General features: G+C 49.0%; 1 long non-coding RNA gene across 1 annotated transcript; it reads left to right on the top strand.

Moving 5' to 3' along the window:
* The first annotated feature begins 546 nt into the window (after nucleotides 1-546).
* LOC130388050 (uncharacterized) lies at nucleotides 547-22,858 on the top strand. Its single transcript, XR_008896370.1, has 3 exons — nucleotides 547-718; nucleotides 1,217-1,297; nucleotides 22,791-22,858. It is a non-coding gene; the product is annotated as an uncharacterized LOC130388050 (long non-coding RNA).
* Nucleotides 22,859-25,426: the final 2,568 nt, after the last annotated feature.

Genomic DNA, 25,426 nt, shown 5'->3' with positions numbered 1-25,426 from the left:
ACCCTTTCCCTCTGATTACCGGGTGGACTTAGGTTGTAATGTGTATAATTGTATATTCTGTATGTGTGTAAGGTGAGGTTGTTTGATCTTCTGGTAGCATCAATGTCTTTGGCAACTGAGTCTCCTCTTTATCTGGGTCGATCGATGTTCTCGTCATTTCATTTTGTGTTTTGAATTCATATTTAATCTGCCGTTGGTGATGCTCCGTCCCTAAGGCTTTTTTCTACCGTACTTTAAGAAACCTCACTTGTTCTAACCGCCTTATGAATAAGTAACGTAGCCGACTAGAGGGCACTAATATCCCTCGCCTGGCAGTTGGGTTCAAATCCTATAATATATTCATCCGCAGCCTACTTTGGATGAATAATCAGACTTCTAGAGTCTCTTTTTAATCTAATAACCAGGCATATTAATTACCTATTCAGCCGTGTTGGTCAGTATTGTCACATTTTTAAATTGTTTTGGTTGTAAAGACAACCTCATAAAGCCTGCAAAGGGCATGGCTGGCAAGCATTTCAATTAAGCACGATCCAATCAAATCACGGTCTCCTCCTATGTTTTGAGCTTCGCTAATTGACAAGCACCTGTTCGAGACATCAGGATTTAGAGATTTGCAGTGTATTTTAATTGGGAACAAAATGACAAATTTGCAATGATGATTTTTATAACTACGAAAACTTCAATACTTGCATACATCATTAAGTGTGCTACGAAAAAGGTACTAGCAAAACACAAACCACTTAAAACATTGAAATGAAGTGAAATGCCCCTCTCGGTCCATGTGTTTTTTCTTTCATGTCGATTGGCTAGAGAATCAAATGTAGTTAAAGACGGTTCCCTCTCCTGTGTTCCTTCTCAAGGTGGGGTGATTGGTCGTCTGCCTTTTAGCACTTTGACACAAACGGTGATTAAGGGCTGTAGAAATAAATTGTACTTGACGCATCTGTTTAGTTTAGGTAGGCCTCCAGGGTTGGAAACGGTTAATGGTTGCTATTAGCTCAAAAACCACTAAGGCTATCTGTTTAGTAAGGGGTTTAAAGCAATCAGGTAGAAAAATCTATTAGTCATTATTGACCAATCACAGGCTGCCTTTAGCTTCGTTGGCCGTTTGCGCTCTCTCTTGTGTAATTGAATCAATAGCAGCGTGTAAAGTAATTCCTTCGCGATAGCCTCGCTACTCGTTCACCAATCGCTTCCCCACATTGTTTTCACTCAGGTAGTGCTCCAGCTCAAACAATTCTCGCCGTGCGACCTTGGCAACGAACCAGCGGGTCAGCGCACATCCGGCTCAACAACGGTGAGTCGGGGAGTCGCGAGTGGTCAAACAGCAAGCCCTACTTTGACTACAGTAGGGGGTATTACCGTCGCCATGTGTGGCACTTGTTGTTTCATTATCGGTTCGCACCAGTGATGGTCCCCGGCAAAAGGCTGCAGCGCCGTCACCGCAGAGCAAATGACAGAATGATGTGTTTGTATTTTTCATACCTAAAATGAGACTAAACTGCAATGAAAACGACCAGCTGGCAATGTTGGATGGTGGCGGCGCGATCCCTTTCACACCGTTGCAAAATAACCCAGTTAATTTTTTTTCTCATTTTTTTATTTTTTTGTTGCGTTGAGCCATCTGTGAGGCAGAGGATAGCGTTAGATTTCTGAACCGGCAGAGAGCGGATTACACTAGAACACAGTCCTCAACAAGGCCTTCTATCACTTAGGTATGCATCCCATGGGAGACGAGCCAAAAGGATCCAGAGTATATAGGCCCAAGTCATTTTGGAGCATATTTATAAAGATTAAAAGGAAAGCACACACACACCCAAGGCAGACTCTTGTCTGCGGCCCTCCATTCTGAAGTTATTATTCTATCTGTTGATGCCGGGACCTGTTGTAGGAGGGGGGGGGGGGGGGGGGGGGGAAAGCAATGAAGAATCTATTTGGCGAGGGGTAATGACTCCTGGCACGACGGCTCCCCTCAAGCCCTGAAGTCTCCCTGCATGTCACACCATCAGGGCGCCCGCGTCCTTTAAATATGATCTCCGTACTACACGTCCCCACCCTCCCCACATAATTACGTTTGTGCTCCCCGTGCTTTCCTTCCCCTCGCGTCGCCGCCGGCCCCCCGAGTGGCGACCGCCGCTGCGCCCGCTCTGAAAGGCTCAGTTTTTCACCCCCCCCGGGAGGCGACAGCCACTCTCTCTCGTCATTCCCAGCGCACGCCGGTGCATGTGTGCTCCCTGGCCCGATTAGCTCTTCCTGAACTGGATGTAAACCCCTTCCCCCCCCCCCCCCCCCCCTGTCCTTCTCTGCCCTCACCCCTCTCCCCCCTAAACATATTCTCCTCCACCACTGGCGGCAATAACATTTTGTCAATTGCTTTTTTTTTTGGCAGCGTTGTGTTGCACGATTAATTCAGCGGCACGACTCGATGAAACCGGTCAGGGGGAAACAGTGCGGCACTCGACTCACGTCCAATCAGACTCATTCCTCTGCTGGGGAGCTTTGGCCAAACACACCGCTCTGAACGCTCCTCTCCGTGATCACCACCACCATCATCATCATCGTTGATCCCCATGACGATGATGGGATGGTGATGACCGCCCTGAACTGGCCACCAACAACCCCCCCATTGAAGATGATGATGGTGGAGATGACCCCCCACGAAAACAACCACCAAACTCCACGCCCCCCCCCCCCCTCCTTAGTGTAGTAGGTCCCTTACGATAACCCTAACCCTAGCCATCATCATCAGCGTCAACATGAGGAGGATGGCGATGAGCGTGGTGATGTCCGACCCCTTCCCCAACTCACCGCCCCCCCCCCTCCTATGCTATTAGTGCAGTCTCTCCCTGCAGCACCCGGCGGCGGTGGCTGTATATCATGGTCATGACACCTGACTGTATAAATGGGAGCTGTCTGTTTGTTTTATCGTCACCCCTGCCCAGGCCTGCCCCCTCGCAGGCAGACAGAGGCAGGGTCACGGAGCCTATGTGATGGGGAGACGGCGGCAGGAAGAGTGATGGACTCTGCCACGGTCAGTCCACTTGTGCTCAGCCGCGTGGCTCCTGGCTTCCCCTGACGCACGCCGTCTTTCCTCTTGGAAGACGGAGGACTGAGCGCCAACAATAGCACATGGACGCTGGTTTTCCATGCGATGGCTGCTTCCCCGGGGAAGGTTGCTGCATGTTACCCTGTCACCTGCTGACGAAGCGGTGACGCGACACACCTGTGCTCCGCTTATTGCAGGTGAAACGTGGGGATGTTTACCCCGGAGCCTGCAACCCTGCAGCCCCAGAATGAACCAAATCCTGAAAGCTTTTTTAAAGGCGTGGGTCCTCCTTTATAACGCCAAGGCTGAGCGACTGGCCCTGGCGATGGAGGGGGTCTGACGTGGCCATGCTGGAACGATGGCACGTTGTTTTGGGTAGGTCTGGAAATTAAACAAAAGCCCTCCATTTCTACCGTCCCTGACGGCTGGAGCCCGTTATTGTACTTTAAGAGTGTTTTTGACGCTTTCAGGAAGGGAGCGTAATTGGAGCAGGGACAGCATGATTGGCTTCTAACAAGGGTTTTACAGGTTTACATGGCCCAAACACAAGCAGCGCTCGCCTGCACAACGTGGCCTTCAGACACAAACGACTGAGCAGACACATGGCAGGACAAGAAGAACCTTGCTCTGTTTGTTTATTGACGAGAGAGGGGGAGAGAGAGAGAGAGAGAGAGAGAGAGAGAGAGAGGGAGAGGGAGATGAATGATGAAAGGAAGAACAAACAGGTGACAAAATACACAATCAATGAGAGCAGAAAGAAAGTACAATAAAAAGGGGTCTGCGCATAGTGGCATACTCCACGGCGACACAGGTATCTTTTTTTTTTTACGTTGTGCTGTGATGAAGTACACCTTGATTTAAGGACAGATTTTATTGTTATTTATAACGTATGAGAGTCGGGTGAGCCTGTGTCTTCGGCTCACACCGAATATAAGGAAAATCATGTCAGGAAGTGTGTGAGTGTGTGTTATTGCTTTCATGGGGCTCAGAGCTGAAGGCTTTATGACAGACAAGCATAATGCCATGCAGAAGATTCAATTCGAGGAGCTTGTAGTTCTTACACTTCCTTCTCTCGCTTTCCCTCTCTTCCCGTCTACTGCTCTCCCTCCCTTGTTCTGACTCTCGCTCTCTGTCTCCCTAGCTGCCTATTTCTCTCTCTCTCTCTCTCTCTCTCTCTCTCTCTCTCTCTCTCTCTCTCTCTCTCTCTCTCCCTCCCCCTCAATTCAATTCAAAGAGGGTTATCAGCTTGGGAAACATGCTGTAACATGGCCTATGTAAAAAGGAAATGAGATACATATTTTTGTCAACAAGTACATTGCCCAGAATATAACACAATAACAACATGTACATACAGTGCAAAGTGTTTCACAGGTTTAGTGGAGCGGATAGAGAAGTATTTTTACACATTTGGGAAGAACAAATGCGCTGCCAAAATGTTATTCTGTCACACTCTGTGCAGAACGGTGCATGTGTTGCTGAAGCATTTCCTTGGTAGGTGGGATGATCTCCTCATCGTCACCGTTGATGCCGTTGACCTTGGTGTGGAGCAGGGTAATGCCGGGTGCTGCAGATGGTAGGAAAAACCTTTTCAGTTGTAGAAGTTTAAACGAGAGGGTCGAAGGCTCCATCCCTTTCTCGCCCCATGACTCTGGCCTAATACGTCTGTGTTTAGTCAAGTCTTGCTGCAAACCCTGTGGTTGTCTGGACTCTATTACAATGTCGATTTTATTCCATCCAAAATCACTTTCTAACAATTAGTGAAACAACCCTGGAAGCCTGTGCCAAATTAAGGCTTTTTTTAGGAACGTGAAAGCAGGAGAACAAATAGCTCTGTGTTGTTGTTTATTTGGCTGTTAATTATGGCGCTGGGGGTACTACATGGGTGGTTTTTTGTTAATCTGGTGAAAATAACCGATTTGACATTTGCAGAGGACATGGTTTTCTGTAATTGCACTTCGTCGAAGAAGTTGACTTTTGCTCCGGTTTCGTGGATTGACTTTTCCAGTCCTTTTTCAAATATTGGGGACAATCCAATTGCTGAGGAGCACGTTGAAGTCTGGTATTACAGCTTATTGGGATTCAGGGTCCATGTCCTTTATCACTCTTCCTCCTGTCTGTCTCATCCCTCGGTCCCAAGTGCAATCCCATATTATGCCCGTGAATTTGCGTTTCCAAAGTCCGAAGCGTCAGAGGCCCTCTACCCCGGTGAACAGCTGCCGACGGTGCCGGATCAACCAAGCCTAGGCAGCCGGTCTCAAACACCCCGTCTAATTCTTCACACTTGTCACGGACGTGGAGCGGAAAAAGCAAATTTTGCGACCATTTCCTCACCTCCACCCAGTCGTCCCCTCACCGAATTGTTGAACCAAACGATCTGGTCCCCCCCCCCCCCTACTGTTCCCCCCCCTCCCGACAACCAATCCCCTCCAGAAAACACTGATCCCGGGGGCCCGTCCCCTATTTCCCCCCTCCCGACCTCTCCAGTCAATTGGAATTCTGGAAGGATCCTGGAATGTGCGAGGGGTAATGACGGAGCGTCGGCGGCAACCGAGCGGATGACAACCTGGCTGACGGATGATCCTCTGGGCCGGACGTGAGGAAACCGACGGAGGAGCGGGGGGGGGGGGGGGGGGGGGGGGGGGGGCTAAGATCTTAGGGGGCCCAGATGATTGACAGCAAAGCTCAGACCGAAGGAATAAGAGTGAGGAAAATAATGTATGACTCGCCGCCGCCGGGAACGCGGAACTGCCCCCCCCCCCCCCCCCCCCCCCGAAATGAGGAATGACCTCCCGTTTGAAGTTCCGGGGCCTTTCTGGTGGGCCGGCGTTAGTGCGGCGGTTTGTAAGGGACATGAGGGCCCGCCTGTCGCCCCCGCTGACGGATCGGGTTGCGCCGCGTGAAATGGGGGAAACAAAGGAATCATTTTAGCTAATGACAGTTAATTTGCCGCCGACAAACGCAGTGATTGTGTGGCGCTCCCAGCCCACACAAAAGGGGACGCTGAACAGAGGCGTGGAGCAGGACAGCAAGGTTTTCATTCCAAGATTGGTCCTAATTTGGTCCAGTTTTTCAAGTCTCTGACTTTCTCTCCTTCTATTCGTTGTGTCTCTCTCTCTCTCCTTTTCCCTCTCTCTCCCTCTCTCCCTTTCCCTCTCCCTCCCTTCAAGAAAAGGTTAATAATTGCAGATGTTTTCAAGCCAGCGGTTGTGCTCCCCTATGCCCACGTCATGATGTCATGGTGATGATGGCCGGTCAGCCCAGCGTGACCGACACCATTCCCCTTAATGCCTCCTCCGTCTCTTATCGCCCCTTGCTCTCTTTCCTTCTTTCTCTAGCTTTCCGTCTGCAATTTAGTCGCTTGTACTCACCCTCCCTCCCTCCCTCCCTCCCTCCCTCACTCTCTCCCTCTGGCTCGCTTTGAGCCTGCCTATGTTCCTTTCATCTTCTCTTCATCTTCTTTGCCTCCGTTGCTCTCCCTCTATCCATCTCCTTTTTGTCATTACCCATGTTGCTTTGTCACTCACTTCTCTCTCTCTCTCTCTCTCTCTCTCTCTCTCTCTCTCTCTCTCTCTCTCTCTCCCCCCCCCCCCCCCCCCCCCCCGAGTCACGTCTGGCACCCTCTGCTTTTATACCCTATTCAACTCATTACTCTTTCCCACTCGCTCTCCTTCTCTTCCTCCCAGTCCTCCAGAGGACAGATATCCTCTCATTACGTCGATGACACTCATGATACAGCTGAGTTCCCCCCCTTTCCCTCTCCGTCTCTGTCACTCCCTCTCTGCACTCCCTCCCCCCCCTCCCTTTTCTTCCCTCATCTCTCGCCATCTCATCTCAATCAGTCTCCTCATCCTGTCCTCTCTCTCTCTCTCTCTCTCTCTCTCTCTCTCTCTCTCTCTCTCTCTCTCTCTCTCTCTCTCTCTCTCTCTCTCTCTCTCTCTCTCTCTCTCTCTCTCTCTCTCTCTCTCTCTCTCTCTCTCTCTCTTCCCCCCTCTTCTCTGTTTCCATCTTCCTCTGTCCACCCCTTTCTCTCCATCACTTGAAACTCTTTACCTATCTATCCCTCTTTCCATCTCTCCCCTTCTTTCAGTTCTCTCTCTTCCTCACTCTCTCCAACCACTCTTTCCACGTCGTTCTCTCTCCCTCTACCTCCACTCTGTCTATCGTCTCCTCTCTCGCCAGCGTGTGGCGGTTCGCTCTAGAAGCGTTGCAGTGGGTCACCGCAGCATCTGCTCCTTCTCACCTCCTCCTTCTCTTTGCCTCCTTCTCCTCATCTACCTTGTCCATCTCCTCCTTCTCTTTCCTTCTCCTCCTCCTCACCTGCTCCTCCGTGCTGCCGCTCCTCCTGGTTGTGCTTACTACACACCGGGCCCTGAGACCATGCTCCTCCTCATCTCAGCCTCGGTCACACCCACCCGGGTAGCATCCACACCTGCACCAGGTGTGGATGCTACCCGGGTGCTAACATACAGGTGCTAGAGGGTGTGTGTGTGTGTGTGTGTGTGTGTGTGTGTGTGTGTGTGTGTGTGTGTGTGTGTGTGTGTGTGTGTGTGTGTGTGTGTGTGTGTGTGTGTGTGTGTGTGCGTGCACCCAAGTAGGTTTAGGTGCATTTATAGGGATATATCTCGATTTATGTTATTGTTTTAGTGTAGGTGTGTGTATGTCGGATCATGTGGATGTTGTTGTTTTAACGTTTACCATTTATGTTGTTTTAACGTTAGGTGTGTGAATATGTATGTATGCAAATATGTTTAGATGCATCAATGTGTATGTAAATGGGTGTGTAGGTGTATGTATAATGTGTGTATATATATACGTATTGCTAAATGCACAAAGAAGTACCGTGTGTGTGTGTGTGTGTGTGTGTGTGTGTGTGTGTGTGTGTGTGTGTGTGTGTGTGTGTGTGTGTGTGTGTGTGTGTGTGTGTGTGTGTGTGGCTTAAGTTAAGTTACAGAGTTAAGTTAGGTTAGTGAGGAAAGTTAGGTTACTGTCCAAAAGGGGTGCGCAATATGTCGGTTTATTTCAACGTATTTCTCCCCCGGTGAATTTCAATGCCGGGAAACTACTTTTTTTACACTTTGATGTTGGCAGTACACCCTCACCTCCCCCTCAACTCCCCCACAAACCGGTGCCAGCTCCAATTCGCGAGGTTCTCACGAACCTACAAGCCATCTTCCATCTCTGAGCCCTTAATGACTCACGTCTCCCAGCCTCCCTGGCACCGGCCCGCTGACTTTGGTTCTCCTTGACTTGCTGAGACTCTGACTTCTCTCTGTCTCGCTCTTTCTTGCTCTCACTCTCTCGCACTCTCTCTCTCTCTTTCTCTCTCTCACTCTCTCTCTCTGTCTTTTCCCCTCTCTCTCTCCCTTGCGCTCTCTCTCCATCTCTCTCTGGGTCTCTGTCTCTCTGTCTCTCTCTCCTGCAGTGAGCTTCTGTATGTGGGGAGGTTTCATGGGCCAGCTAGTCATTTCAGGTTATAGACGGTTGTGTTGCTCCATGGCATGCATGCACACTCAAACATAATACATTCAGACTTTAATGCCTAATTTTCATATATTTGGGCTGTTTCGATACAGATATTTTTGTGCTACACCCGATATGGCTTACTTCCTGCTGGGTCACTGTCCATGGCCCTGATAGCCCATCCCCTGTGGAGTCCATGTTTTTTATCGTTCCATCGGTCTACTCGAACACAATATCCGTTCTCTTACATCCTATGAAATGCGGACACCAGTTCACAGTCCCCGGAGCGAGAAATATATGAACATGACAAGGAGAACCAAAACAAAAACCCAGAGAACACGATTGTTTGACGAATAATTTAACATGTTTTGGACGCATCCAAAACATGCAACAGGAAACGGATATCCCACTGTCGAAAGTCCCTCCTTCACCCTCGCCCCTAAACCCATGTCACTGAAAGTCCCGCCCTCTCTGGCCAGTTACACTCCTGTGGAGCATTTCCCTATGCAGGCGTCAGCGTTTACCATTTGAGACAAAAACGCCTGGGAGGAAGATCTGACGACCCAGTGGCCTCCACCACGCCTCCAGTCACACACCCAGACAAACACACACATAGATGTATGCTACACCTGTACACCTGGACGCCGGGCTGCTCCCCCTGCTAGCTTGGGAACCATAGAGGCAATACGCCTTGTAGAGACTACAGGTTCAATTCCCCCCAGAGGCTCTAGGCTACTGCCCAATCTCTCTCTCTTCCAACCCAGTTCGTCTGTCTCGTCCAAAAGAGTTATTTCAATAAACAATGCAGTCATTTATTATACAGGCCGCTTTCTCAAGAGGAAGTCCCTCAACCCAAACGAATTACAGCACAAACAATACAGATATGCTGCCACACTCTCTCTTCTCCTTGAACTGCTTGACTTTATTGTTCATCTGCATTCCACATCTTCCACCTTCCGCCCCTTGCAGCAAGGTCTTCACTTTGTCTGCCCCCCCCCCCCCCCCCCCCCCCCCAACCCCTTTAATCCCTCCAGGGCCCCCCACTACGTCTCACGCCCCTCTTTATCGCCGTCCAACCAACCACTACCATCTCTCAATCCTCTCTCTCGTCTCTGTTTCCTCCCATCTTGTTGTTGTTGTTGTTGTTGTTGCTTGTCGAGAATCGTTGCTCCCGCCACGTTTACTCTTCCCGTCAAGGTACCCTGAGAACAGTTGTTAAACCGCTCAGGTGTGTGTGTCTGTCTGACTGTGTGTTTGTGTGTGTGTCCCCAAGCATAAAACATTAACATTGTTTGTCTCCCCTCTGTGCTCACTGAAGTCTTTTCCCATGGAAATAATTTATTTCAGAATATACACACGTTAGCAGGCAACTACTGTGAAGTTCATTACGGCGATGTGGGGAGACACTCACACACGCAGGCATGCACACACGCACACAGACACACACACAGATGGTTTATGACCCTGTTGTGTTTTTTATTTCCGTAACCTCATGCTCACTCCAGTTTCGTGGCAAGAATTATGAGCAACTTAATATTAACTCACGCTCACACACGCAGATACACGCTTGTATGCATATACACGCCAACACACACGCACGCAACACAAACACACAAACACACACACACACAGACACACAGACACACACACACACACATCTGAACTTAACGATCTCATTTCGCTGCTACCTCGGCAATTCCTTCCCTCCTGCAACGTTATTTGAAGCTTCCAAAGTCTTAAATCTGTGTTGTCTCTTTAGATTTGAATATTTCTACTCGATTGTCCTGCAAATCTGTCCTGCTGCGCCGGCGACTCTTGCTTACGTTTGTCGTAAACGGCTTCTGACTGGAGGACGTGACGCTCCAGGGGTGATGGGGGCGGCCACGGGTGTGAGGGGAGGCAGCGTAGCACGGGCAAAGGTGTAATGGAGGGTGGCGAAGGAGGCAGAAGGTCTGATACGAAACCTGGGGGGGGGGGGGGGGGGGGGATGGAGGGAGGGGGGAGGCCGCTGTTGCTGAGATCACATGTGATCAAGGTTGATCCAACACGATGCTGTGTCTGTGAGAAAAGGGTGTGTGTGTGTGTGTGTGTGTGTGTGTGTGTGTGTGTGTGTGTGTGTGTGTGTGTGTGTGTGTGTGTGTGTGTGTGTGTGTGTGTGTGTGTGTGTGTGTGTGTGTGTGTGTGTGTGTGTGTGTGAAAGAGAGGGAGCTGATGTGTGAGCAGATAGGAGGATCCTTCTGTGTATGTCTGTGTGTGTGTGCTTGTGTGTGAAAGAGAGAAAGTCGGTGTGTGAGTATGAAGGAGAAAGTTTCTGTGTGTGTGTGTAAGGCAAGGTACTTTTTCGGTCAAGATGCATCATGACATATGCTCATTTGCCTTTGAAAGCATCTGTACTGTAATTTGTTCCTCGGGTGGTTCGCACTGTGCATGCCGTGCGTGTGTGTGTGTGTGTGTGTCTGTATGCTCACGCTGCAGAGCATCTGTCTGTGGATGCATACTGCGTGGATTCATATGCTATCAACCCAACTAAGACCTGATAGGGGAGGAGGAGTGAGTGTGTGTGTGTGTGTGTGTGTGTGTGTGTGTGTGTGGGGGAGGTGAGGCTTTGGGGCGGCAACAGGCCAACTTAAAATACAGTTGGCCCGATGCCCTCGGTTACACCTCTTAGCCAGTCTCTCTTCTCCTCCCCTCTGAATCTTTCGCCTTTTCCCCTCTCCCCTCGCTTGCTCCCATCTCTAACTCCTCTCCCAAGGGACTCTCATACCTCCTTTCCTCACCCTTCCTCTCCCCTCTATACTCTCCTCCCCTCCCCTGCTTTCCTGTCATCTCCTCACCCTCCCCTCAAAACCTCCCCTGCCTCCCTGTTTCTTCTCTGCTGGAGGTTCAGCCTCTCTCTCTGTCTCCCTCTCTGTCCCTCCCTGTCTCTCTCTGTCTCTCCCTCTCTGTGCGACCACAGCTGGCCACAGCAGGTGGGTCTATGGTACCAGCTGAGGGAAGGAGAATGTGTGTGAGCGTACGTGCATATTTCTCGCACTCTAAAACATGCACTCACTATGAGCCAAGCACGTGCACACAGGATGCATACTGCTTACAAGTGTGGACGCTACAACCACAAAGGCAGGACAATGCACGCCGACACACACGCACACACCCGTGACTCGTCCTTCCCTCCCTGTGTGTGCGTTTGCTGGTGTTCAACGTTTCAGCCGGCCGAACATGCTTCCTCCCATGTCCTCACTCCTCCATCGACCTTCAGCGCCATCGACAGCCTATCTGCGGCGAGCACCGTGTGCTGACGTAGGCCTTCTGTGGGTAGTGCACCTTTTAAAAAGACTCATATTGTTTTGAGTGATGAGGGGTTCGTGGCGGGGGCTCATGGACGCACGCACCGCCCAATAAGAGTCCCGCTGCTGCACGACAAACGGCCCGGCCTTTCTGCCCGTCCACCTCCTGCAGGCACCTGGATGCTAGTCGCTACCTGTCTGCGTGCATGGCTGTCTGTGTGCATGGCTGTCTATCTGTTGACTGTGTCTGCATGGCTTTGTCTGTTTATGTCTGTCTGGGTGCCTGTCTATCTGCTTTTCTTCCTGTCTGTATGCTTGTCTCCCTGTCTCTATGGCTGTCTGTTTGTCGACCAGTAATTCCCCTCCCCATCTTCCTCTTCCTCTTCCTCCTCCTCCTTTTCTCCCGGTTGACTCCCCCGCCACAGGTGTCTAAACCAATCATTAGCTCCGGCTTATCCTGACCCCCGGCAGCTCCTGTTTATCTGAATATCTGCTTCCTACCAGTACCATACAGGGTACCGTGTGTGTGTGTGTGTGTGTGTGTGTGTGTGTGTGTGTGTGTGTGTGTGTGTGTGTGTAAGCTGTCGGTATTTATGTGTGCGTAAGGTCGGCCTTGTGCTCGCCTGTCAATCATACATCCCCCCCCCACTGCCCCTCCCTCTGTCACTTCTTTACCTATCTTTAATGGCAAGGTCAAAGAGGGAGAGAGGGGGGGGGGGAGAGAGGGAGGGAGAGATGTGTGAGTGACAAGGCGACATGGGTAATGACTAAAGGGAGATGGATAGAGCATAGCGAGAGAGGTAAGAGAGAGAGAGAGACAGAACGAGGGAGAGACTGGCAGGTAGAGGGGGAGAGAGAAGGCATATGTTCACACTTAGATGCAGCCAGAAATTCTGAAACGACACTCGTATAACTGTTACACTTAAGGCTGTTACTGGAATAGCCTTTTTGTTCTGTAGGAAGGTAGAGGAAGACTATGTAAAAGACTTTTTTGTTTTTGGTTTTCAGTGTCGATACGGATTCGGAGAGGCGAGGCGTTTATGAAGGTTTTGCCAGAATGTGCACCAAAAAAGCTATGAAAATGTGAATGTTAAATATGATTCATATTTCAGTGTCATTCAAATATAAGTCAAGCTATGAAAAAGTAATAGAATTTTGGCGACTAAATTGCAATAATTGTCTTACACACACAAAGGCACCCATGCATGCAGGCTGGCGGGCAGGGAATCTCACACACACACACACACACACACACACACACACACACACACACACACACACACACACACACACACACACACACACACACACACACACACACACACACACACACACACACACATTGCTCACAGATGGTTTGTGTCCAGCACACTTCAGACAAATGTGCCACCATAAGCAGATGTGTACACAAACATAAGCACTTCCACACTCAAACTGATGTGGACACACACACACACACACACACACACACACACACACACACACACACACACACACACACACACACACACACACACACACACACACACACACACACACACACACACACACACACACACAATTACAACCCACAAACATAAGCACTTCCAAATTCTAAATGATGGACACTGACAAACTGGTGGACACACACACACACACACACACACACACACACACACACACACACACACACACACACACACACACACACACACACACACACACACACATAAAAAAAAACTAATCCAACCCACAGCGTTTTTAAAGTAGGTAACAAAACACACACACACACACACACACACACACACACACACACACACACACACACACACACACACACACACACAAAACGAATCCAACCCACAGCGTTTTTAAAATAGGTAACAAAAACACACACACGCACACAATGTGTCGAGTGCTTGAGTGAGTGAGCGCTGAGTGGGTGAGGGGTGAAGGGGTGAGTTGGCATGCCACCCTCTGGAGTGAGTGAGCATCAGAGGGGGAGGAGGAAACCAGGAACTCCGCTCTTGGTTTCCAGCCCAGGCTCTCTTCCCCCCCCCAGCAAGAAGTTCTGCTGTAACATAGTAGGACTGATGGATCAGGAGTTCTGCTGTAACATAGTAGGACTGCTGGATCAGGAGTTCTGCTGTAACATAGTAGGACTGCTGGATCAGGAGTTCTGCTGTAACATAGTAGGACTGCTGGATCAGGAGTTCTGCTGTAACATAGTAGGACTGCTGGATCAGGAGTTCTGCTGTAACATAGTAGGACTGATGGATCAGGAGTTCTGCTGTAACATAGTAGGACTGATGGATCAGGAGTTCTGCTGTAACATAGTAGGACTGATGGATCAGGAGTTCTGCTGTAACATAGTAGGACTGATGGATCAGGAGTTCTGAGGTAACATAGTAGGACTGATGGATCAGGAGTTCTGCTGTAACATAGTAGGACTGATGGATCAGGAGTTCTGAGGTAACATAGTAGGACTGCTGGATCAGTATTTCTGCTGTAACATAGTAGGACTGCTGGATCAGTAGTTCTGCTGTAACATAGTAGGACTGATGGATCAGGAGTTTTGATGTAACATAGTGGGACTGCTGGATCAGGAGTTTTGATGTAACATAGTAGGACTGATGGATCAGGAGTTCTGCTGTAACATAGTAGGACTGCTGGATCAGGAGTTCTGATGTAACATAGTAGGACTGCTGGATTACACATTACAAACATTGAGGGCTGGGCCTCTTGCTCAGGGAAAACAAAAGTCTCATTGTTTTGAGTGTTGAGGGGTTCGTGGCGGGGGCTCATGGACGCACGCACCGCCCAATAAGAGTCCCGCTGCTGCACGACAAACGGCCCGGCCTTTCTGCCCGTCCACCTCCTGCAGGCACCTGGATGCTTGTCGCTACCTGTCTGTGTGCATGGCTGTCTGTCTGTGTGCATGTCTGTGTGCATGGCTGTCTGTCTGTTTGCATGTCTGTTTGCATGTCTGTCGACTGTGTCTGCATGGCTTTGTCTGTTTATGTCTGTCTGGGTGCCTGTCTATCTGCTTTTCTTCCTGTCTGTATGCTTGTCTCCCTGTCTCTATGGCTGTCTGTTTGTCTACCAGTAATTCCCTCAGCTGTCCAGTATAGCATGCAGGATATTGAGATCCATGAAGCTCAGCAATAGCCTACTGTTGGACAGTATGTTGAGCGCTGACACAGCGAGGTTAGTCGTAGTAGTGAGTCACAGGCCCGCTCAGTCCGTCCCCCCATTTTATTCTAAAAAGGATATCTCACTTAGATTAGAATGTCTTTCCCATGAGAGCCGTGCAACTCAACACTCCTCTTTACAAGACAGACAGATACACACACACACACACACACACACACACACACACACACACACACACACACACACACACACACACACACACACACACACAATTACAACCCACTGGTGGACGAACACACACACACACACACACACACACACACACACACACACAATTACAACCCACTGGTGGACGAACACACACACACACACACACACACACACACACACACACACACACACACACACACACACACACAAAAACGAATCCAACCCACAGCGTTTTTAATATAGGTAACAAAAACACACACACACACACACACACACACACACACACAATGTGTTGAGTGAGTGAGCGGTGAGTGGATGAGGGGTGAGGGGATGAGTTGGCATGCCACCCCCTGGAGTGAGTGAGCATCAGAGGGGGAGGAGGGGAGGAATGGATGTAGACATATCTTGGGCAGAGAGAGGGGAGAGGGAGAGACAGACAGACAGACAGAGGGAGAGGGAGGGAGAGAGAGAGGAACAGATGGGTCAGCCATCTGTTAGATGGAGGAACAGCTAGAGAGATGAAAAGATGAGAGACAGAGAGAGAGAGGTATCTTTTGGTTGGAACCTTTGGTTTGAACCGGGCGCCCTGTGTACGTGTATGTGCATGAGTGAGCGTGTGTGTGTAGATAAAAGTGAGGACTGTGCACATGGCGTGTGCAATGGCCTAGTGGGCAGTCATTTGAGACTCAGGTGTCAGAAGGCTACACGGTTGAGCTCCTGTAACATAATGTTGAACGCACTAATCTAAGTCCACACCTCGACACATCCACACACACTGTTAAACACGCATGCACACACACACAAACACGATGTCAAAATCCCCCCCTTCCCCTCAAATACACACATGCCTAAGCATAGACACACATGCCCATATAAAGGCATGTATAAACCCACGTGTGCCTACCCCCACACATGCACATGCATAGATATACAGACGCACGCACGCACGCATGTATGGCTACGTACAAACATGCAGACATTAGACGCATGCAAAAGTGTATTTACAAGCACAGCCATGGCAACACACACCAGTCATGACATTAACACGATGTCTTCAAGCCTTTCTCCGAGCTCAAGGATGCACACGCTTTTTAAAGAGCCTACAGAGAGCAGCGAGCGGCAGCCTGAGGCAAGAGTTTCATGCACAAGCCCACTTTATTTAAGTTGACGATGTGAGGGTAGAGATTCAGGCCTGGTGGGAAAGCAGCACAACGCTCATAACCAGCTAGTCAAGGAATCGCTCGCAACGCCCCTGTGTCTGAAGTCACTCGTGGTCGCTGGAAATGGATCACAGGCAGTGTTGTCTCAGTAATCAGACTGGATATTCATGATCCCAAATCTGACGGCTGGCGAGCTTTTACTTTCTCTGGCTCGGTATTTGTTTTGACCAATTGCGTCGCCGGAGGCTGGGATCTGTAAGCGCGTAATTGGCGAACGGCGAACACATACTCAGCCAGCACTGGTAAGCTTTTCCCGGTGGGACTTCAAGCTTACCAGACGCTGATTCTCGCAGAACAAGTGTCTGTAAAGGTTTTAGATCAACACAGTGTAGATTGGCCACTGTAGAAATAAACATGTTTTTATCCCTTTTGAAGGGAGCTTCATTCACTTGTGCAAATTACTTTCTCTTCGTTAGAATGTATCCATAACGAAACAGGAAACAAGTCGTAACGAAACAGGGTACAAGCCGTAACTCCGCTCTTGGTTTCCAGCCAAGGCTCTCTGTCGCCCACCCCCCAGCAAGAAGTTCTACTGTAACATAGCAGGACTGCTGGATCAGGAGTTCTGCTGTAACATAGTGGGACTGCTGGATCAGGAGTTCTGCTGTAACATAGTGGGACTGCTGGATCAGGAGTTCTGCTGTAACATTGTAGGACTGCTGGATCAGAAGTTCTGCTGTAACATAGTGGGACTGCTGGATCAGGAGTTCTGATGTAACATAGTGGGACTGCTGGATCAGGAGTTCTGATGTAACATTGTGGGACTGCTGGATCAGGAGTTCTGATGTAACATTGTGGGACTGCTGGATCAGAAGTTCTGATGTAACATTGTGGGACTGCTGGATCAGGAGTTCTGATGTAACATAGTGGGACTGCTGGATTACACATTACAAACAGGGAGGGCTGGGCCTCTTGCTCAGGGAACTGAGCTGTCCAGTATAGCAGGCAGGATATTGAGATCCATGAAGCTCAGCAATAGCCTACTGTTGGACAGTGTGTTGAGTGCTGACACAGCGAGGTTAGTCGTAGCAGTGAGTCACAGGCCCGCTCAGTCCGTCCCCCCATTTTATTCTAAAAAGGATATCTCACTTAGATTAGAATGTCTTTCCCATGAGAGCCTTGCAACGCAACACTCCTCTTTACAAGACAGAATTCACTATTTGATTTACTCTCCGACTGATTCTACATTCTTTTAGTATTTTGTATTATATAAAAAAAGATTTTTTTCATTATTTGTCTCATTTATTCTCTTTTAGAAAGATTTTCTTGCAGCACGCTTTGAAACCTGAATAGTGTATTTGTTGAAGGGTAGAAACTCTTGTATGTAAATAAAATACCCCAATCTTTTTATCCTAATTCTAGATACAAATCTACAAAGAAATGATCCATGATCCCTGAAACGGGCTTAAAGCTGGGGGAGGTTTTTCCTCCCTTAAAGGCTGTAACGGATCTGAGAAATCACAACATCGGCCAGATGTCTCAGAACTCCGATCGAGTGAGAGGCTCTGCCTTCCTGACAGATCAGTAAGAATTTGGATAGATCTTTTCTGTGAATGCCAGAGCTATCCGCGTGTGCGTGTCTGTGTGGGTGCACGTGTGTGTGTGTGAGTAGGCCTGTGTGTGTGTGAGCGTGTGCATGTGCGTGAGTCCCTCTGTGTGGCACCTTGCCTGGATCCACCTGTAAATTGCTTCCATGTCGCCGCAGGAAAAAGCAGAGCAGAGAAAAAACTGCGCCCCCCTTCCACTGCCACCCCCCAAGAGATAGTAGAAAATGGCTTCACATGACAAAAACAAGTGAAATTGGTCACGTGCAAACAACACTGCAATCCTCCCGGGCACAACACACGTTTGATTCCCGTCGGGCGTTGTTGGTTGTTTTCCCGCCTTTCCGTTGGAATATGCGACGGCTGCCACCGCTATAATCGTTGTTAATAGGATCGCAGGTACACACCGCTCACGATCAGCAGGCAGAGTAACTCCGGCTGGCCGGCTCAGCAGCGGTCCCCAAGGGTGGCAGCGGGATAAAAAATGTAGAGCCGCTGCCAGAGGATAATTTATACAAATGTGGTTGTTGTTTCATTTGTATTTCTGTGTCTTCTCTGTGCCGGCGTGGAAGGTCGATGATTGCGGGGATAATTACCGACTCTAACGTTATGTTTGGTTTTGTTGTGGAATCGTCTTTGTAATTATTGAATGATTTCCTCTTTCTTCTGTGCGTGGTCGCTGTGTGTGTCCTCACTGACCTTGTGAATGCTGCCTGTCATCTGGGACTTCTTATAGTCGAGGAGTATCGGAGTCCTTTACCCCATTTTTGTGTGAATTACAGCGTGGTCGTCTGTTCATACTCAAACACACTCACAAACACACACGACAGGCACACGTGCGTGTGCATGCGCATATACACGCATGTAGTCATATACATCAAAACATTTGTGCGTACACATAATTACACACAGCATATACACACAGACACAGACACACGCACACACACACACACACATATATATATGTAAAAAAAAAACACATGTGCGCACACAAACACACACACACACACACATTCATTTACACATATGTACACACACAAACACACACACAAACACACACACACACACACACACACACATGTGTTGAAGGGTTTGCGTGATGGAAGATGAAAGCGGCATGCCAACACAGCGATGGATGCCTACGGCAGTGCGAGGAGAAAGAGTCAGAGGAGGATCTTCACTTGTTTACGACCAGACGAAAGGGTTCCTCCACTCGCCCGATGACCAACATTCGCCTTGCGTCTCATGTCGGTTATTGTCTAGCGCTACGCCGGCACTTTCAAAAACATACCCGGAAGGGATTTCAACTCGTCTCTCGTCGGCATGAGTCCCTAGCTCTGATGCTCTCTTTCAGCTTACCCGTTGTTATGGAGTGCAAACGCTGTTTAACCCGCCTGAAACGTTGTGTCTAAACATGGCTCTTTTCTCGCTTGATTGTGTCGGATCAGACGCCCGGTTCCGCTGACGGTTAATTATACATAATTGACTCCGAACCCCATGCGGAAATCATTGTGTTTAGTCTTCTCCCATTTCTTTCTCTTGCGCTTTTATTTTCTCTCTCTGTCTGTGTCTCTGTCTGCGTGTCTCTCTCTCCTCCTCTGGCGCGAGTTCTCCCGGGGAAGTGGGGTGTACGGAGAGAGCTCTCGTTGGGATACTGGAGTGTTGGAATGGAGCGGTGATTCACCACCGGGTGACATTCACAACTCGGTTCCACAGAGTGCTTCCCCCCCCGAGCCCTGTGTGAATCATGAATGAGGGGCATTTTGACGGAATGAAAACCTTTTCAATTTCAGTTGCACACAGAAGTAATACAACAGCTTTGTTTTTCTTGTTCTCTCCCTACCTCCCCCTCCAAATTACCGAAATAACGGGAATGATTTGGAAAAGGTAAACATGTGCTAATGAAACACCAAAAGACAAGCTAAACTCTCGCCTCATGAGTAAACCGCCTCGCTTTGTACTTTTCCATCAGTGACAGACGTTGGGTCTAATTTAATACGATTCAGTCATTTTAGCAGACACGATTATCCAAAGCAATCTAAAGTGATCCAGGATACATGTTATCAAGGGGCAGGTAGGGGGCTAGCCGTCTCACTCAAGGACCCACAGAGGACAGAATCGTCTAGGGCGGAGGCAGAAGGCTCCGGGTTCATACGCGAATGTCAACGTCAAGACGCATCACCTTCTCCTCAACCTGCTCTTAACGCCATGACAAAATATCGGTCAAAGCCGCTCTGGATGTGGAAGTGTTTGCCGGACGTGAAGGCAAAAAAGAGGGGAATCAAAAGCAGTACCTTTCGGCGGGGTGGAGTCGAACACCATAACCAGGTCTGGCTATCCCTAACTGCAGCCCCCTCGGCTCCTGGGGTCCCTGACTCCGTTTGGACAGGCTCTCAGCCCCGGTGCACACCGCGGGCATTTGGCCCCGAGCTCTGAGTCAGGAAGAGAACAATATCCGTCTTCAGGAGAGGTCTTGCTATGGTGCATGCCCGGGGGGGAGGCCCGGAGGAAAGGTCCAGGTAACTCCCATAATGCACTGCGCTCTATATATAGCGCCTTGTTGTTGTGCCTCTGTGTCATGTCTGTGGTGAGTTATGTGTTGCCTCCCGCTGTTAAGTTGTGCTACCGTGTCTTGTTTTTAAGCTGAGGAACAGAAAAGATAACTTCCTCTGGCCTCAGCTGGGTGGTCATTTCACTTCTGAACTAAGTATAAATGTGGAACTCCACACCTGCATCCGATCTCCTGGACCACCAGACTTAACGCGTCAGGGGGGTGACCTCCCTGCTATTTCTGTGAGATCGCCATTGAGCGATGCAAAGGTATAACGGAGGACAGGACGAAGAGGAAGAGGCTGTGTTACCAAACTATCCTCCTTGCTAATGCTTTCATTCACTATCTCTTCGAGGAGACGGGAAGGTCGAAAGGAGTGTCAATGCCGACTGTCGATAATCCCTAGGCCAATCACAATCTTCAGAGTAGCTTGGGCGTGTGTCTGGTGACACCCTGCGAGGTGTTCACGATAGGCTGATGTATCTACGGCGGCCACTTTGGGCTGATTCTCTATCTAGCGTACTATATACTGATACAGTGACTGTGGGTACTTTCTGTGATCCTTCTCGCTGTGTTGCCCTTGGATATATTTTTTTTCCTTGTCCTTTAGCAGTCTCAGGGTGAGGGGAGTGACACATAATGTGCACCGGTAAGACCTTTGTTGCCTGTTTGATTCAGCACTCTACAAATACAATGGACTTTACTCCACTTGAACTGGAGATGTAGGTAGTGAGAGTCAGATGTTTGCTATGGAAGGACCAGTGCAACAAAGGTTCTGAGAAGGTTCCTGCTGTCCCGTGTCGTTCCTCTGTGATCGGGCGGCGCCACTGCCGGTTGCAGAACACGCCCGGACCGACTCCATCGACCCTATTAACCAAGACGCTGGATGTAAAGTGAATCCTGAGAGCGGCGTGTGTGAGCACGGCGAGGACGTTAAGGAGATGTGGATAAACAAGGTGGGCCGCACGGAGCCTCCTGGTGCACGTTAAACTAATGGAGGAGCAGGATGGAACCAACGCTCGGCTAGAGGTTCTGTAATGGTGGAGCGGGCCGAGCGCAAGGCCGGGGGAGGACTCGAGTACTTTCATTCCTGTCGTTTTAGCCGAGTACTATGTGTAGTAAAGTGTGGTTTTTAGCTGCTCGTGTTTCCACTGAGTGGGACTTTGTAATTTTGCGCTGCTACTTTACACAAATAATTTCTGTGTGATGCATTTTTCTCATCTATCAGGTCTATCAGGTTTATTATTTAAATCCTCCTCACACTTGCTGTTACAAGCGGCATGCTAGCTAGGTTTACAAAGAGTAAATACGAGGATGTCCTGGACTCCTGGTGATGCACAAGTACACAATCCTTTTACAGGAGCATACTTTCAGGGTGAGCTTTAACATGAGGTCAACACCAGGTCAGACACTTTTGTTCCAAACCACTCAGAAATGACCTTTCACCCAACGGCGGCGATTCCTCTCTGGTGGCGATGCGATAGAATAGCCTCAAGGCCAGGAGCGAAGCTCAGAGGAAGACTCTCCCCAGTACCGGCCCCCTCTGACCTACCGCACAGCAGGAACGAAGGACATACATATATATTATATTATATTATACAACATTATACCAGAGTATATTGTTACTGTATTTATTTATCCCCATTTTGTTGTTCATTTTCTTTCCAAAACGGTACTGTTGTACCGGTTCTACTTTGCACATTGTATAAATTCTGTATCATTATGGTTATTGTCCTGACACTTGAAGGTGGGTGCTTCTGCTGATCGTTCGTCTTCAATTGCTTTGCCCATTTTATTATAATGTATTAGAATTCGAATGGATAGTAATTCATATATAGGAGTATTATGGGCATATGGGTTTGTTTTGTGTCTTTCTTTGTTACTTTTCTTTCTTTGAATTGATTGCACAATCTACAATGGGCAAGCTTTTCTACCTTTTGTGACAACTAAACTAAAGTCAGTCTAAATGAGCTGGGAAGAAACAGTGTTCTGCGGTTCTTTAGTCTAGTATATTCCTGCTCCACCGCTGGTAGTACAACTCCCTCAGAGACCCGTGTTACAGAACCCCCCGGACATGCCTGTCCTCCATGGTTACTCCCGTGTGTGTGAGTGACCCCCCCATGAACTCAGCCTGTCAAGGTGTCTCCGGCCTTCTAGCGATCGCCAGGGGAAGGGATGTCTTTATGCAGATATCACTGGGGATTAGAGTGGTTACTCCTCACAGGCAAACCGTACCAGCCTGGATCTCCCCGTGTCCGCAGCATAACCCGTAGACCTCCTGCAGCAGGCTGCCCCCTCAGCCCGACCGGCTCCTTAATGACATGTATCTCTGTTCCCTGGAAGTGGCTGTGGATTAGAGCGCCCGCTGAACGACGCCAGGATTACTAACTACAACGTCAGCGTGTGCTCCGGGTTATTATCCCAGACGACTTCAGACTCAATCGCCGCACTGGTGTATTAAGATAAAGGTCTGTGATCCGGTGGGTTGAGTCCAGACCCGGAGCAACGGGGACTGTCTGCGTCGCCCCGATCGTAATAAACAACAGCGCTATTATTTATCTATTTCGAAAAAAATAAACGGCTCAATTTGTCAAGTGTCCGTGAACTTATTAAAAGATAAAATAATCTGCCGGGGCTCAAGGAATCACACACCGCCGAGAAAATATGGCTGGCAATTATGAGAAGTAATTAGTAATGAGAAAACAGGGCCGGCGGCCGCGATGTTGTGCTGGGTGTATCCTCAGACGCCTCCGCGCTCCTGGGGGTGACCGTCTGATCCTCTCTGGTTGAAATTCAGACCTGGTGCTACTCTATAAACGCGGCGTACGCCCCGCACGCCCTGCACGTTGCGCTCGCTTCGCTCCGAGAGCCGGTTTGATGGATGGCGTTCATTCCACGCCGGTGATGGATGAAGGCAGGTATTTAATCCTCCACCCCGCCCCCCGCAACATGAATTCAAAGACAGCGCGATCTGTGTCCTACGGCAGGGCTGGGCGATGTGATCCAAGGAGGTAAAGCTGGGCTCCAGCCCCTGCCCAAGGCCCCTCGTATGTTAAAGTGCACCTCGGAATCTTCTTAATCCGGGGCCGCCGTCGGCGCCTCGGGCCCCAAACTCTCCTTCCTGTTTGTCGTTTGTTGTTGGCTTTCGAGACGCGGGCGGTGAGCGCGGCGCGGGCTGTGTGATTGCGAGACCAATTGGAGCGTGTGGCGGCGGCGTCCATGCAGCCACGTGCTTATTCCTTCTCGCATGTTCGGGGATCGACTGAATGGGGTCACCGGCACCCGCGATCACAAGCGTTTGCGTTCCTGCGCGCGCACACGCACACACACACACACACACGCACCCACTCCCCGTCGTGGCTGATGGATGTGGACGCTGTGGTAATAGCGGTGCACTTTTATCATTGATCCCGTTGTTCACGCCGGCCTGGTCCGCCGTCCAGCGAGACGGGTCCCGCCACTGTCGGGGTAATTGTTGTTTGTTCGTGGGTTGGTCATTGATTGAACAAAGGAAAGGAAGAAAGACAAATATGGAGGGGAATATTTGATTCTATTCCCTTGAACTCGTCAAGAAAAGCAGATACTATATGTCGATTTAATCACGTGCGTGTGTTGTACGGTATGGAGGCGTAACCTCGGGTTATTATATTCTACACTGGAGAACTCTGTGTGCAAGCTAATGTGTGGCATGAAGGGAATTTTAATTTGTTTTTTAAGGAAGACTAGGACTTTGAATAATGCGAGTAAATAATCGCGCTCGCACACAAGCAGAACAGATTATGAAAAACAAACAATGAACAGAAAACTGGTTTGTGGGTGTCTGTGTGTGTTCTCAGTGCAATTTAGTCTTCCACAGCCACACATATAAATATTAACACTGGAGCGTTGTTTGGCTTCGCAGGCCAAGGATGAAACAGAACCGATCTGCCCTCCAAATGGAAGCCAGGAACGGGGCCAGGTGGGCTGGGGGATCGTCAACACAGTTCACTCATGTTTTTACACTGATGCCACTCATCGCCTATCAATGTTAGTAACGCTTCGAGTGCAACCAGTGCAGTGAGACTCCAGGAAAGTAGGCCTACTTAACACAGTTCAGAGCTCTCCTTTCTGCTGCCCCCGTGCCGGTCCAACACGAGACCACCATGACCTGCTCAAAGGGCACATAGCAAGTGGAGAAATTCTCAGTTTCTATGACGATAGCAATGCCATCTCCAGCAAAATGCATAGGTTGCAATAATTGCATTTTCTTTGTGGTCCTAAAATGCACAGTAGGAGTTCACATGCAAGATATGGACTGAATTCAATTGCTTTTCCTGGTCGAGATAAGACTTGGGATGTTTCCGGAATATAGAAGTGCATTGTAAAGACCATAATAGTCATATTATTAATAATATAGCCGAATAAAGCAGTGATTATCTGATCAAAAGATCTTCATGATCAAGTGGTCCGGCCTGCATTCCAGACATAACCAATCGAGGGCCAGCATTGTCTAGGCTAAGGCATTTTGACTCTCTCAAAAGATACAGGATTTGATCCCTAACGTCCGCTCTATTGTTATCCTTGAGCAAGATGCCATCACATCCTCCTCTTCCTTAATGAAATATCTGAATATCTGATGGATAAAAGTAGCTGGTGATGACTTTTATTTAATAACTCACCTTTGATCTTACAGAGATTGATTGTTTTGTTATTATTCCAGACATGACTCAACAACAGATAAATCCCTAGCTAATGATTAGGTAAGCAGTGTGCCACGACGGGCTGTCCCGTTATTGGAAAATAATGTACGACAAGTGAGGTGATGCCGCTGCAGTGAGGCAAAGATTACCACAGCAACAATGATTAGATATTAGTTACTTTCATCTTGAATATTATTGATTTTTTAGCGCCTTAATCAGCTGAAATTACAATGTTCTTCTGCAGCCCTCTGGCTCACTGTTTTCATCATCTGGTCGATAGATCATTTGACGGCTGTTGTT

The sequence above is a fragment of the Gadus chalcogrammus genome, chromosome 8 (genome assembly GCF_026213295.1).
Source record: "Gadus chalcogrammus isolate NIFS_2021 chromosome 8, NIFS_Gcha_1.0, whole genome shotgun sequence".
Lineage (NCBI taxonomy): Eukaryota > Metazoa > Chordata > Actinopteri > Gadiformes > Gadidae > Gadus > Gadus chalcogrammus.
This window is presented reverse-complemented; position numbering and strand designations above follow the sequence as displayed.